Source organism: Phocoena sinus, chromosome 6 (assembly GCF_008692025.1).
Source record: "Phocoena sinus isolate mPhoSin1 chromosome 6, mPhoSin1.pri, whole genome shotgun sequence".
NCBI lineage: Eukaryota > Metazoa > Chordata > Mammalia > Artiodactyla > Phocoenidae > Phocoena > Phocoena sinus.
This window is the reverse complement of record NC_045768.1, coordinates 28,234,899-28,247,315: the sequence shown is the minus strand read 5'-3', so window position 1 is coordinate 28,247,315 and position 12,417 is coordinate 28,234,899. Positions and strand designations below refer to the sequence as shown.

General features: G+C 40.8%; 1 protein-coding gene across 3 annotated transcripts in view; it reads right to left on the bottom strand.

Moving 5' to 3' along the window:
- ABCA1 (ATP binding cassette subfamily A member 1) overlaps positions 1 to 12,417 on the bottom strand; it is a 138,251-nt gene that overhangs the window by 62,048 nt on the left and 63,786 nt on the right. The gene's annotated exons all lie outside the window — the stretch shown is intronic.

Here is a 12,417-nt window from a genome sequence, read left to right as displayed (position 1 = left end):
TATGTCTAGTTTGAGTCAAATCATAATATGCCGCCTAGCTGCATGGCAAATCTAAGCAAATAATTGAAGCCCAGGGAAAAGCTAGGTTAGGGCAGAAAGCCTAAGCTAGAGAAGAAATAGAGCAATGATGCACAGGCTCTGAGGCCAGAACTGCTTCTGAGTTTTCATGCTTCCAAAGAAAAAAAGACACAGGGTCAGTTTCATCACTCCTATTTGTGAAATAGTGGGGAAAAAATCTCCAGGGGAAAACCCATCTTTCCTTATTGCTTCTACGGGCATCATTTTATTCAATATCAGACCCTCAGAAATCTAGAGAAGGCTGAACCATTTTGATATTGTCATATATCAGAGATTGCTGTGAAATCATAAGGCAGCCTGCATGGAAGATGGCTGAAAGTAGACGGAGCTCATCATTATCTCTGGGAAACAGCAGCCTGGGATGTTTCCCTTTAAAAAGAACTCCAAATGCAGAAGGCTAAGTTAGTATCATGATCTCATCATAATATCCTAGCATAATCCCAAATGTACATTTCTGATAAAATCTGTCTAAAGGTTCTCTGGAAGATTTCATCCAGCCTGATTCATGAGCTCTTCTAGAATGGCTCACTCCCCAGAGACCAGCCTTCCCAGACTCCCAGTCCTCTGATGGGCCCATGTTTTCCTTGAAATGCTACACTCAGGTAGGTCTCTGTGACACAACTCGCAGGCTGTGTTAATGACCATTCCTTCCATGAAGTAATTATGAGCGAAAACAGGTGGGGGGCTTTTTGTTTGCTTTTTCTTTCTCTCTTCAGGTTCACATTACCACCTGAAGGCTACCACACTAAAAGTTGAACTTACAGAGACCTTGATAAGGAAAAGTTTTTACATAACGAGAGGTCATAATTGGAAGACATAGGGGGTAAAAACTGTTTCTGTGCTTACCATGAGACTCACAAGAGGATACGTGTTCAGGATTGCACAGCAAAACAAAAAACGCTAAATTACATTAATGTAAACATTTAAAACTTAAAATGTGGTAGTTAATGCATTTCTTTTTCAAGTCTGCATTGAAATAAGATTCGTATCACTCTAGGGTGACCTGGAGTGACTACAGAACCCTGGGCAAGTGGCTTCAACTCCCCATGCCTCCACTTCCTCAACTCCACAGCAGAATAAACGGTAATGTGCACGTGTCACAGCGCCTTCAAAACATTAAACCAGAGGCCATGTGCAAGCCCCTGCACAGTGCCTGGCACACCAACAGTTCCATCCTTGCCTTTCTCTTCCCTTCCTCCAAAGTTCACTACCAAAACAGAAGGGCTAGTCCTCTGCACACAGGGTCTTCCAGTTCTTGAAGGGACGTGCACCCTCCCTTCTGTCTGTCTCTGGGTGAACTTTTCCTCTTGTCGAGGTGCCCTTCTCCACGGGGCAGACAGCTAGAGTTGTCAGCTCAAGGCAAGAATACCAGCCACACTCCAGTGTGCTATTTCTAAAATTATAAATGGTCCTCAGCACAAAACCAAGACATCCTCATCCTTAATTCCTGACGGCCTGGGGCAAATGCTTCTCTCTCCCCTATAACCCTTTTTCTTAGTGTTTGCCAAACTGAGAAACAAAAGATAATATTAAGTGGATGACAGATATACTTATATTGGTATATATTTATACCATATACACAGAAACTTTCCCCAAACTTGACATTTAAATGGAAAAACCTAAAGCAAAATCATTACCTATGATTATGTATATATATACACATACACACACATTTATCTTAATGTATATTCATGTGTACCCTCTATGTACAGTAAGTGATACCGATTTTACTTTTATAGGAGTAATTCAGTTTCCTTTTCTTTATACAAAACAAATGAGTTGATTAAAAGAAAATATTAAATTAAAAACCAATTGCACTTGAATACAACCTAAATCATGACAGAGGATTGAGAATAACCAGGTTTCACCAACACAGTGTTGTTTCAGGAACTCTCAGGTGCTTGTCAGGTGTGCTGATGCCCAGCCCCCGAGACCTGAGTGAAAAGCTAGACGTAAGACCCACAAATCCTTAGGAAATTTTTTGCACGCTGAAGTTTGAGAACCACTGAGGCACAGCACCTGGACAATTTTTTTTTCACACCTCTTTTTCACAGTACTCTTTGCACGAGTGTGGCTGTTTGTGCATTCTATATCTGGTCCACACGATGCTGTCTACTTCAGATTGTGAAGCAGTGACAAGAAGCCAATCAGTTTACCTGGCCTTGCGTGGGATCCAAGATAGTGCCAAACGCATCTGCGGCCAGGTACGTCACACCAATTGTTTACACAAGTCACCAAGTGCAAAAGGCTAGCTCTCTAAACCCCCAGACCCAACACTGGCCGGTTGTCCCCACTAGCAAGCATTCCCCTGAAGGAGACAAATCAATGAGCAGTTCATGTTGTTTTGAGAATATGTCTTCCCCATCTGAATGAATTTAAATCTTCATTGGGTAATGATTTTTCCTTCGGGTTTTTCCATTTAAGCGTCTTAACTTTGGAGCAAGCTTATTCTTCTTGTTTTAGAAGCTACACAATTCAGCAAAACTCCACACACACAGCAGGCCTTACTGCAATGGCTGTCTCACCCATGAATATAGTTAACCATGGACATAAACATAAAGACCTCATTACATTTACTGTGGATTTCAGACCTTTAGATATTCAAACTCCACACAATACCGTATCTTACTACACGAACTTGTTGTCAATAGACTGAACTTTGGTTTGTTTGTTTAATTGACTGATTCAGGTTTTGGTCTCAAAGAGAAAAACACTGGCCAAACCCATCCATAAGTCATAACTAGAATAGTCAATTCCATTTTTTTTGGATCCTTTTTATACTAATCATTGTTTGAGATTAAACGCTCAGAATTCATTAACATAAGTATTGGCAACCTGTAATCAGTACAAACTAATTTCCATTTTCAAAGGAGTGCTGATTGGAGTTACACATATAGGTGTGGGTTGACATCACAGGGTTAAAAACACACACAATTCAAATTCAACATCAAGTTTAAATCTTACATTATCCAGGTATTTTGCTCAAGACTTCATTTCACTTTTTTGTGCTTGGACACTATAAAATACAGAGAGGAGACTGACATAAATCAGATTTAATATTACAAATTAATGGGAAAAGGATGGGCTATTCAACCAGTGCTGCTGAGACAAGTAGTTAGTCATATAAGATAGTAATTTTTTGGTTTGCTCACCCCCTGGGGCGGGTAGGGGCTGGGAGCTGAGGCTCAGGCTTTGGAGGTCAGACCCCAGGGAGAGGACTGAGGTTGGCTGTGTGAAGACAGCCTGAAGGGGGCTAGTGTGCCACAGATAGCCAGGAGGGAGTCTGGGGAAAAGTCTGGACCTGCTGGAGAGGCAACACAGCATTGTTTCCAGGTGTGTGAGGAGAGGGGATTCCTGCTCCGTGTGCCCACAGAAGGCAGGGCACCACCTAAGCGAGCTCCAGAGACAGGCACAAGCCACGGCTATCAGCTCAGACCCCAGAGATGGGCATGAACCGCTAACGCTGCCGCCACTGCCAGTCAGAATCCTGTGTGCAAGCGCAGGTCACTACCCACACCCCCCCAGGAGCCTGTGCAGCACACCACTGCCAGGATCCCGTGACCCAGGGACAACCTCCCCGGGAGAACACATGGCGCACCTCAGGCTGCTGCAACATCACGTCGGCCTCTGCTGCCACAGGCTTGCCCTCCATTCCAATTATGACTACCGTACCCCTCCCTTTCCCTGGCCTGAGTGAGCAAGAGAACCCTAATCAGCTGCTGCTTTAATCCCCTCCTGTCTGGGCAGAGAACAGACGCCTGAGGGTGGCCTATACGCAAAGGCAGGGCCAAAACCAAAGCTGAACCCCAGGAGCTGCGCGAACAAAAAAGAGAAAGGGGAATTTCTCCGTGCAGCCTCAGGAGCAGCGGATTAAATCCCCCCAATCAACTTGATAAACCTGCATCTCTGTAATACCTGAAAAGACAATGAAGGCTCCCAAAATAGAGGCAGCGGAGTTTGGGAGCAACTGTAGACTTGGGGTTTGCTTTCTCTGTCTGATTGGTTTTTGGTTTTATGTTTATCTTAGTTTACTTTTTAGTGCTTGTTATCATTAGTGGATTTGTTTATTGGTTTGATTGCTCTCTTCATTTTTTTTACTTTTAAAAATTTTTTATCTTTTTTATTATTTTTTCTATTTTTATTATTTTTTTATTTTGTTTTATCCTTTTTTCTCTTTTTGTGAGTATGTATGTTTCTTTGTGTGATTTTCTCTGTTTAGTTTTGCTTTTACCATTTGGCTTGGGGTTCTAGCTGTTCTTTTTTTTTTTTTTTTCTTCCTTTTCTTCCTAGCCGTGCGGCTGGCAGGGTCTTGGTGCTCCAGCCGGGTGTCGGGCCTGAGCCTCCGAGGTGGGAGGGCTGAGTCCAGGACACTGGAACAGAGACCTCCCAGCTCCATGTAATATCAATCAATGAGCGCTCTCCCAGAGATCTCCATCTTAACACTAAGACCCAGCTCCACCCAATGGCCAGCAAACTCCAGTGCTAGACGCCCCATGCCAAACAACTAGAAAGACAGGAACACAACTCCACCCATTAGCAGAGAAGCTGCCTAAAGTCATACTAAGTTCACGGACACCCCAAAACACACCACCAAATGCGGCCCTGCCCACCATAAAGACAAGATCCAGCACCACCCACCAGAGCACAGGCACCAGTCCCCTCCACAAGCCACTGAACCAACCTCACCCACTGGAGGCAGACACCAAAAATAACAGGAACTATGAACCTGCAGCCTGCAAAAAAGAGACCCCAAACACAGTAAGTTAAACAAAATGAGAGGACAGAGAAATACACAACAGATGAAGGAGCAAGGTAAAAACCCACCAGACCAAACAAATGAAGAGGAAATAGGCAGTCTACCTGAAAAAGAATTCAGAGTAATGATAGTAAAGATGATCCAAAATCTTGGAAATAGAATGGAGAAAATACAAGAAACATTTAACAAGGACCTAGAAGAACTGAAGAGCAAACAAACAATGATAAAAAACACAATAAATGAAATTTTAAAATTCTCTAGAAGGAATCAATAGTAGAATAACTGAGACAGAAGAACAGATAAGTGACCTGGAAGATAAAATAGTGGAAATAACTGCCACAGAACAGAATAAAGAATGAAAGGAATTGAGGACAGTCTCAGAGACCTCTGAGACAACATTAAACACACCAACATTCGAATTATAGGGGTCCCAGAAGAAGAAGAGAAAAAAAGGACTGAGAAAATATTTGAAGAGATTATAGTTGAAAACTTCCCTAACATGGGAAAGGAAACAGTCAATCAAGCCCAGGAAGCACAAAGAGTCCCATACAGGATAAATCCAAGAGGAAACATGCCAAGACACATATTAATCAAACTATCAAAAATTAAATACAAAGAAAAAATATTAAAAGCAGCAAGGGAAAAGCAACAAATAACATATAAGGGAATCCCCATAAGGTTAACAGCTGATCTTTCAGCAGAAACTCTGCAAGCCAGAAGGGAGTGGCAGGACATATTTAAAGTGATGAAAGGGGAAAACCTACAACCAAGATTACTCTACACAGCAAGGATCTCATTCAGATTTGATGGAGAAATCAAAACCTTTACAGACAAGCAAAAGCTAAGAATTCAGCACCACCAAACAAGCTTTACAACAAATGCTAAAGGAACTTCTCTAGGCAGGAAACACAAGGGAAGGAAAAGACCTACAAAAACAAATGCAAAACAATTAAGAAAACGGTAGTAGGAACATACATATCGATAATCACCTACCTTAAATGTAAATGGATTAAATGTTCCAAGCAAAAGACAAAGTCTGGCTGATTGGATACAAAAACAAGACCCATATATATGCTGTCTACAAGAGACCCACTTCAGACCTAGGGACACATACAGACTGAAAGTGAGGGGATGGAAAAAGATATTCCATGCAAATGGAAATCAAAAGAAAGCTGCAGTAGCAATTCTCAAATCAGACAAAATAGATTTTTAAAACAAAGACTATTACAAAAGACAAAGAAGGACACTACATAATGATCAAGGGATCAATCCAAGAAGAAGATACAACAATTGTAAACATTTATGCACCCAACATAGGAGCACCTCAATACATAAGGCAAATGCTAACAGCCATAAAAGGGGAAATCAACACTAACACAATCATAGTAGGGGACTTTAACACCCCACTTTCACCAATGGACAGATCACCCAAAATGAAAATAAATAAGGAAACACAAGCTTTAAATGACACATGAGACCAGATAGACTTAACTGATATTTTTAGGACATTCCATCCAAAAACAACAGAATACACTTTCTTCTCAAGTGCACATGGAGCATTCTCCAGGATAGATCGTATCTTGGATTACAAATCAAGCCTCGGTAAATTTAAGAAAATTGAAATCGTATCAAGTATCTTTTCTGACAACAACGCTATGAGACTAGATATCAATTACAGGAAAAAAACCGTAAAAAACACAAACACATGGAGGCTAAACAATATGCTACTAAATAACCAAGAGATTACTGAAGAAATCAAAAGGAAATCAAAAAATACCTAGAAATGAATGACAATGAAAACATGATGACCCAAAACCTATAGGATGCAGCAAAAGCAGTTCTAAGAGGGAATTTTATAGCAATACAATCCTACCTCAAGAAACAAGAAAAATCTCAAATAAACAACCTAACCTTACACCTAAAGCAATTAGAGAAAGAAGAACAAAAAAACCCAAAGTTAGCAGAAGGAAAGAAATCATAAAGATCAGATCAGCCACTATGGAGAACAGTATGCTGTTTCCTTCAAAAACTAAAAATAGAACTACCATATGACCCAGCAATCCCACTACAGGGCATATACCCTGAGAAAACCATAATTCAAAAAGAAATATGAACCACAACGTTCACTGTAGCACTATTTACAATAGCCAGGAAATGGAAGCAACCTAAGTGTCCATCAACAGAAGAATGGATAAAGAAGATGTGGCACATATATACAATGGAATATTAGCCATAAAAAGAAACAAAATTGAGTTATTTGTAGTGAGTCGGATGGACCTAGAGTCTGTCATACAGAGTGAAGTAAGTCAGAAAGAGAAAAACAAATACCGTATACTAACACATATATATGGAATCTGAAAAAAAAAAAATGGTTCTGATGAACCTAGGGGCAGTACAGGAATAAAGATGCAGACATAGAGAATGGACTTGAGGACAGGGGGAGGGGGAAGGGTAAACTGGGATGAAGTGAGAGAGTAGCACTGACATATATATACTACCAAATGTAAAACAGAGAGCTAGTGGGAAGCAGCCACATAGCACAGGGAGATCAGCTTGGGATAGCAAGGGGGGAGGGAGATGCAAGAGGGAGGGGATATGGGGATATATATATACATATAGTTAATTCACTTTGTTATAGAGCAGAAACTAACAACACTGTAAAGTAATTATACTCCAATAAAGATGTTAAAAAAAAAAGACAGTAATTTTTTCATCTCATACCACTATACAAAATTAAATTCTTGGTATATTGAAAAGCTAAAACTAAAAATGAAAGTTTAAAAGATATAGAGGAGAAAATGTACTTATGAACCTAAGGTAGGGAAGGCCTTCTTAAAATACAGAAGTCCAAACCAAAAATGGGAACTAACGACTTCAACTTCTGAAAGTAAAAACTATGCGCAAAAAGATACCATCAGCAATGGGAAAAAACAAGCCAAAGACTGGAAGAAGAAATTAAAAAAAATTTTTTTAGAATAAAAATGGAATACCATGCAGCAGTTAAAACGAACCAGATGCCACATTTATCAACATTGATAAATCTCAAGAACATAACGTTGAGTGAAAAAGACAAGTTGCAAATCAACATGCACACCTATACAATATGAACACATGCAAACCAATACCCTACACTGTTATTAACAGAATGCAAATATATATATGGTTGCATAAAAATATGCCACTCCAGGATAACGGTTATCTTTGAGGAAAGAGGGGGATACACAGGTGACATAAACTGTATCTGTAGTGTTTTCTTTCTTGAAAAGAATCTAAAGCAGGCATAATAAAATGATGCATGTTGGTACATGAGTGTTCTTTATGTTATTTCTGTACCTTTTTATATATTTGAACTATTTCATAATTTTCTTTTTAATTCGATGAAAGATAAGAGAGAGAGGGAGGAGGAAAGGAGATTGGCAGGAATGAAGGAAGGGTAAGAATATAAGTTGGCTTGAGTACTTATCAGATCTGAAAGATGTCTAACTTCCTTGAACAAAATTAACCCCAGCCAATATGCCTTAAAATGAGGCCACACGATGAAGTCTGAGAACCATGGGCCTGCACCTACTGTTAACTGAGGTCTCCGGCTCATACTTACTTGACAAAGGCAGAAAAAACTTGCCAATAGTATTTCCAAAGAGTTCTGGTAAGCCATTCACAGTTTGGAATTCCTCCTACTATTTTTCTTAACCAAAAACATTCCCTTGGCTATGAATTCATACAGGTCCCCATTGACCACAGGGGGCAAGATTTTCTTGTATGAAGGCAAATGGAGAAAAAGAGGGAAAATAAAACCTTTGGTGAAGACTGTATGTTCTGTGTTAAGCTAACAGGAATTCATGTATTATTCAATATTTTTAGATCACAACTAGATACTGTGCTATCATCAAGGGAAGAATAGACAAATGAGTATTACTCAAAAGCTCCTACCCATTTCTGCAAAATGTGTTAATCACAACATTGAAACATTTCCTAAAAGCATGACAGTCTGGGGCACTGGCCTGAGAATGATCAAGTCTACTGTGCCATCTTTTCTGGGCCTAATAAATGACTTCATTATATTCTTTCTATCCTCACTAGGTTTTTCCTTCCACATGAATTTTATTTTTTTCTTTTTTAAATTGAGGTAACAATGGTTTATAATATTATATAAATTTCATATGTACAACATTATATTCCTACATTCTATAATACACATTATATTTCTATATATGCTGCAGCATTTGCCGCACCAAAAACTTAGTTTAACTAAGTTGTCATAGACTGAAACTTAAAATAAAAAATGCAATAACCTAGCAAAGTCAATTTGACTTTAATTTCTGAGCTGGTGTTTTATTTCAACTCAGTGTCCAGCACAGTTCCTGGCACATAATAACTAGGTGTCCAATAAATATGGAAGAAAAATGAAAAGCAAAGAGAAGAGCACATTAGGAGGGTGGGGGATGGACTGGTGTGAGTGCTGCTTCAAAGGTCATTCAAATTCAGATATACTCTGTTACATATTCACCTCATCAAGTCAAAGACCCTTCAAGACAAGGATAACTCTTCACTCCTCCTCCTCCACCTGCTCCTTCGATCTTTGTGCAGTCCAGCTGTGAGCCCACTAGTCCTCTGGGCACCTCAGAGCACCACTCACCTTAACTCCTTTGCCCTATGAACTGAGTTCCGCCTCTGTAAGAATGTGTTACACACATCGGAAGACACAGGAACAGAACACTTTGCTCCATGGAGATAGAACTTCTCCTTTTTGAATGAAAGTATAAGTCAAGGCAGTCTAGCCACACAGTCGTGCAGTGTCTAAGATGTTAGCAAGATGGAGGTCAATCTGCATGCCTGTCCTTGCTAACTCGAATCAGACACCATTTTCCTCACCTCAAAAACCAGACACCGGGTTTCCCTGGTGGCGCAGTGGTTGAGAGTCCACCTGCCGATGCAGGGGACATGGATTCATGCCCCAGTCCAGGAAGATCCCACATGCCACAGAGCGGCTGGGCCCGTGATCCATGGCCACCGAGCCTGCGCTTCCGGAGCCTGTGCTCCACAACGGGAGAGGCCACAATGGTGAGAGGCCCGCGTACCGCAAAAAAACAAAACAAACAAAAAAAACCAGACACCATCTTCACATCACAGACAGGACTAGAGCCCAAGCCTACTTAACCACACAGACTTTCACTAGGGCTCACAGTGTCCCATAGGAGACAAGACTGTTGTCAGGCAGCTGCTGGAAGGGCAGCCCTCACTTTACAGAACCCAGAACTTAGGAAGAATTCCTCAAGTTTCCAGTCTCAGCCTTAAAGCTGGTTCTCAGTGCCCAATGGAATGAAAGCTCCACATGGACCTTGTCTGCGTTGTTCATGGCTGAACCTTCAGCGCCTTAGAACAGTACCTGGTACAAAGTAGACAGACAGTACATATGCATTGGTTCTGTTGATGAATGTCTCATGCCTTGTTCAGAGATGTTCTGCTTCCCAAAGTCATTGCTCTTTGGTTTGTGCAGTACAAACGTTAATGAGTAGTGTCTACTGTACTTTAGAATCACTCTCAGAATATGAGCAAAAAAGTACACAGGGCTGAAACGGGACTAATAAAAAAAAGCCAAGGGCACTGGAGAAACACTTCAAAGACAGAGTGAAATATTGTTCCAATATATGTTCCAATCCAAAGGCAGTTATGGCAGAGCGAATGCCCTCCCCAAAGCAGTCCACACCCTAATCTCTGGAACCTGTCAATCAGTTACTTCACCTGGTAAAAAGTACTTTACAGATGTAAAAAGTAATGAATGTTAAAATAGAGAGATTATCCTAGATTATCTGGATGGGTTCAGTCTAATCACATGAGCCCTTGAAAGCAAAAAACTTTCAAGCTGGAAGCAGAGAGATGTAGCAGAAGGAAAAATCAGATTTAAAGCATGAGAGGGGCTCAAACCACTGTGGCTGGGGAGGGACAATATGAAAAGCACGAGAAGGAATGCTGGCAGCCTCTATGAGTAAAGACCAGCCCCCAGCTGACATCCAGGAAGAAAACAGGGACCTCAGTCCTACAACTTCAAGGAACTGAAATCAGCTACCAATCCGAATGAGCTCAGAAACAGATTCATGTTCAGAGCCTCCAAAAAGGAATACAGCCCTGTGAACACCTTGATATGCAAAATTCATACCTTCATTTTATGCAAGGTATAACCAAGGCATAAACAAATAATCTACAGGATAAGAAGCCTTGGCAATACCTAAGCAAAGAATGCAATTTTTCATTGAAATATTCTTCAGGATTACTTTGCTTGGTATGACTGATTTCTAACACTGAGTTATAAAAGAAAATTTCTACCTTACCAGCCACTGCTTTCAGCATATAATTTATATTACTCATATCAATTAAATTATTAACTTCTATTTATTGAGCATCTAATGTGTGCCAGGCCTTATGCCAGGCTCTTCATATACCTGAGCAATAGTCACAACCAAGGGTAAACTATGTTATCTGTAGGTAAAAGCCTCATTATCTGAGGCTTACAGAATCTAATGTATCCAAGGTCCCACAGCTGGTAAAATGCTGAGGCAGAATTTAAACCCAGATGCAGATGACCCCAGGCCTACACCCTTTCTACTCTGCCACACTTCCCCACTTCTGTCAAAATACTGAGGTCCAAGTGGTCATCAGGGAACTGAAGGAGACCCAGGAGAAAGTGTCAGAATACTTTGGCTGAAAAAGGGAGAAATAGCCACATCAAAAAAAAAAAAAAGAAAGAAAGAAAGAGAGGAGAAATGTTTCAAAACATGTCTCTCCTCAACACCCACTTTTAGTACAGAAACACGTGCGGATAGAACAGTTTCTCTCCCCTCCCCCGCAATGCTGGTTGCTGCTCCTGTTGTATATCTTGGCGCAATTAACTGCCCATGTGCAACGAGGTGTCACGGAACATCCATCTACCATCACCCATGTCAAAATTCCACCCAAGTGGCAGAAGCAAAAGGCTGCTTAATGTCAATCAAGTATCAACCCCAGTGCTCCAATTAAGGCACCGCTGTAAGAGTCACATTTCAAAATGTTTGGAAGTCACTTCATCCCAGAGGTATCCCCTAAAACATCTTTACACAGAGCCATCCTGGCCACTCATTATGCTCTAATTCGAGAGCCCCATTTTCTGATTTTAGGAAGATCTCACAGCAACAGCTGACAGGCAGGAGCAGAACCTGAGATGCTCCTATGCCCGAGAGATGGGCAGGAAGCATATGGCAGCTACCCTAATCAACACCCGCCGCGAACCAACTGGTCTACAAGGCACAAACACAGCACGACAGGATGGGCTGTGATGTAGCTGACAGTTTTGACAGTGCATTTCCATGTCCTCGATCACGCTAATTTTCCCAACTAGGGAGAGATTTTCAAGTTGAACCCTAAGCTGCTGATTGTCAGATTATGAAGGCTGTACTATCATTCTACTTAGAGCATAATTCAGACATTATATAATTAGAGGGATTTTACTGGGTTGTGCACACAATAGGTGTTTAATGAGTAAACAGAAGTGAAACAATGAATGGGCACCAGAATAAATTACTATGTCTTCTAAAAGCACCCATCTTTCC